Source organism: Palaemon carinicauda, chromosome 1 (genome assembly GCF_036898095.1).
Source record: "Palaemon carinicauda isolate YSFRI2023 chromosome 1, ASM3689809v2, whole genome shotgun sequence".
In the NCBI taxonomy this organism is placed as follows: domain Eukaryota; kingdom Metazoa; phylum Arthropoda; class Malacostraca; order Decapoda; family Palaemonidae; genus Palaemon; species Palaemon carinicauda.
The window spans coordinates 11447643-11451714 of record NC_090725.1 but is presented as its reverse complement, the minus strand read 5'-3'; positions in this window follow the sequence as shown (position 1 = coordinate 11451714).

The window sequence follows — 4072 nt, the reverse complement described above, 5'->3', positions numbered from 1 at the left end:
TAATCACTGGGTAAGTATATTCAAAAATTTATTTTATTATCAAAATAACATTTTCCAATATTTAACTTAGCCGGTGATTATATAGCTGATTCACACCCAGGGGGGTGAGTAGAGACCAGCAATATATGTTTACACTTTTATGAGCTAAGAGTTTTTATTTCATTTTAGAAGTTATCAAAATAACAAAAACAAAATAAATAGGTACCTGGTAAGGAAGTCGACTTGAACAATTACTCTGCCTTTTAAGTACGTCTTCCATACGGAGCCTCGCGATCCTCTTAGGATGCTGATCGACCCCTAGGATCTGAAGTATCAAGGGTTGCAACCCATTCAACAGGACCTCATCAAAACCCCTAATCTAGGCGCTCTCAAGAAATGACTTTGACCACCCGCCAAATCAACCAGGATGCGAAAGGCTTCTTAGCCTTCCGGACAACCCAAAAAACAACAATAAAAACATTTCAAGAGAAAGATTAAAAGGGTATGGAATTAGGGAATTGTAGTGGTTGAGCCCTCACCCACTACTGCACTCGCTGCTACGAATGGTCCCAGTGTGTAGCAGTTCTTGTAAAGAGACTGGACATCTTTCAAGTAAAATGACGCGAACACTGACTTGCTTCTCCAATAGGTTGCGTCCATTATACTTTGCAGAGATATATTTTGCTTAAAGGCCACGGAAGTTGTTACAGCTCTAACTTCGTGCGTCTTCACCTTAAGCAAAGTTCGGTCTTCCTCACTCAGAGGTGAATGAGCTTCTCGTATTAACAATCTGATAAAGTCTGACCAAGCATTCTTTGACAAAGGCAAGGATGGTTTCTTAACTGAACACCATAAAGCTTCAGATTGGCCTTGTAAAGGTTTAGTACGCTTTAAATAGAACTTAAGAGCTCTAACAGGGCATAAGACTCTTTCTAGTTCATTGCCTACGATCTCCGATAAGCTGGGGATATCGAAAGATTTAGGCCAAGGCCGAGAAGGCAGCTCATTTTTGGCTAGAAAACCAAGTTGTAGCGAACAAGTGGCTTTTTCTGACGAAAATCCTATGTTCTTGCTGAAGGCATGAATCTCACTGACTCTTTTAGCCGAGGCTAAGCATACCAGGAAAAGAGTCTTAAGAGTGAGATCTTTCAGGGAGGCTGATTGTAACGGCTCCAACCTGTCTGACATGAAGAATCTTAGTACCATGTCTAAATTCCATCCAGGGGTAGCCAAACGACGCTCCTTGGTGGTCTCAAAAGACTTAAGGAGGTCTTGCAGATCTTTATGTTTGGAAAGATCTAAGCCTCTATGCCGGAAGACCGATGCCAACATGCTTCTGTAGCCCTTGATAGTGGGAGCTGAAAGGGATCGTCCTTTTCTCAGGTATAAGAGAAAAACAGCTATTTGAGCTACAGAGGTACTGGTCGAGGATACAGAAACTGACTTGCACCAGTCTCGGAAGACTTCCCACTTCGATTGGTAGACTCTAATGGAAGAAGCTCTCCTTGCTCTAGCAATCGCACTGGCTGCTTCCTTCGAAAAGCCTCTAGCTCTCGAGAGTCTTTCGATAGTCTGAAGGCAGTCAGACGAAGAGCGTGGAGGCTTTGGAGTACCTTCTTTACGTGTGGCTGACGTAGAAGGTCTACCCTTAGAGGAAGACTACTGGGAACGTCTACTAACCATCGAAGTATCTCGGTGAACCATTCTCTCGCGGGCCAGAGGGAAGCAACTAACGTCAACCTTGTCCCTTCGTGAGAGGCGAACTTCTGCAGTACCTTGTTGACAATCTTGAACGGTGGGAATGCGTAGAGATCCAGATGTGACCAATCTAGGAGGAAAGCATCTATATGTATTGCTGCTGGGTCCGGGACTGGAGAGCAATAGATTGGAAGCCTCTTGGTCAGCAAGGTTGCAAAGAGATCTATGGATGGTTTTACCCCAAGTGGCCCAAAGTCTTTTGCACACATCCTTGTGGAGGGTCCATTCGGTTGGAATTACTTGCCCTTTCCGACTGAGACAATCTGCTATGACGTTCAAGTCGCCTTGGATGAACCTCGTTACTAGGGAGATGTCTTGACCTTTTGACCAGATGAGCAGGTCCCTTGCGATCTCGTACAACGTCAGTGAGTGGGTACCTCCTTGTTTGGAGATGTACGCCAAGGCCGTGGTGATGTCCGAGTTAACTTCCACCACTTTGCCTCGAAGGAGAGACTTGAAGCTTTTCAAGGCCAGATGTACTGCCAACAGCTCCTTGCAGTTGATATGCATGCTCCTCTGACTCGAGTTCCACAGTCCTGAGCATTCCCGACCGTCTAGTGTCGCGCCCCAGCCCACGTCCGATGCGTCCGAGAAGAGAACGTGGTTGGGAGTCTGAACAGCCAGGGGAAGACCCTCTCTTAGGTTGATATTGTCCTTCCACCAAGTCAGACAAGACTTTATCTTTTCGGAAACCGGGATCGAGACCGCTTCTAGCGTCTTGTCCTTTTTCCAGTGAAAAGCTAGATGGTATTGAAGAGGACGGAGGTGTAGTCTTCCTAGTGACACAAATTGTTCCACGGATGACAGCGTCCCTACCAGACTCATCCACAGCCTGACTGAGCAGCGTTCCTTCTTCAGCATCTTCTGGATGGATAGCAGGGCTTGATCTATTCTGGGGGCTGATCGTCTTGTTGTTCAGCAACGTCCTCATCAGAGGGTTCCTCATCCGAAAACTGATGAGGAAACGGCAACGGAGTGGGCAACGTCTGGCTCGCTGAGTCCGGTCGCACTGGTGGATGCGTGACGGAGCCGGACGCAACATCATGGAACTGCTGCACAGTCTGTGAACTGTCAACAACCATGGGTGCGCGAGGAAGCACAGCGTCAACCCGAGACTGTCTAGACCGTCTGGGTTGTGCAGTTAACACCCTACCGGGTTGCTGAGGTTGACGCACTGCGTCAAAACAAGTCACCTCTGCTGGTTGTTGAACGTCCTGAACGTCAACAACCACCTCCGAGCGTCGCTTAACGTCAACGTGCGGCTGGCAACCCACACTGGGTCGCATCGGTGGAGGAACCACCTCAACTGGCAGACGCGAGTAGGTTACCTCAAGCGTCAACAGGGCCCACAACCGACCGGTTGGAAGGTTGTTGGCCAGAAGGTTCGGTAGCAACCTTCTCCGCATTAAAGTCCTCTATCAAGGACGCAAGCTTGGACTGCATGTCTTGCAGCAAAGCCCATTAAGGGTCTACGGGAGCAGGTGTGGCAACAGACGGGGTTAGCGACTGAGGCGGTACCGCTTACCATCCCTGAAAGCCTTGTTATGCATGACATAATTGTACAGCAAAACTTCAAAGGCTCGAAAACAGCTGTGAAGTTGACCTGTAAACAACTTGGAGCGTCTCCTGGCCAGGCACCAGGGAGAGTCTACGAGAATTGAGAAGTCTATCTGGGCAGAGGTATGAACTCCCAAGCCGAGAACTTCTCTCGTGTCATATCAGACTCTCGCTCTATAAACCAGTTTAAAAGAAGGGAAAGCAAAGGCTGTATCCCCCAAACTCCTCCTGGTGAAAAACCAGTCGCCTAGCCAACGTAAAGCTCTCTAGGAGAGCGAGAGAGCACTAGCTTAAAAACAACGGCTTCGAAGTAGCTAGGCCTAGTGTAAGCTCTAGCGTTTAGGCGAACGAGGAGCAGCAGTTACAAAAAGATCCGGACAAAGATCCTTAAAAAAATCATCATGATTTAATTAAAGTCCATAGGAGGCTAAGCAGCTTTAGGCTCCTCTCCATCTGACAGAGTCCTCAAGGGAATATCAGTAGGAGGGGGAACAGCAACTTCCTCATCTACAGGAACCTTGTCCGATAAAAGCTGAGTCTCAAGCAAGGGAGAGACCTACCGTGGTGGCAATGCTTTACAAGCAGAGTCCACACTCACTGGTGCATTAGTAGCGGACCAGAACGCAACGTCATGTAACTGCTTGACAGTCTGTGAACTGTCAACAACTGAACTGTCAACCACAACAGGTGCGTGAGGACGCACAGCATCCACTCGAGACTGTTTTGACTGCCTAGACTGAGCAGTCAAAACAACTCTAGAATGCGGAGGTTGACGCAC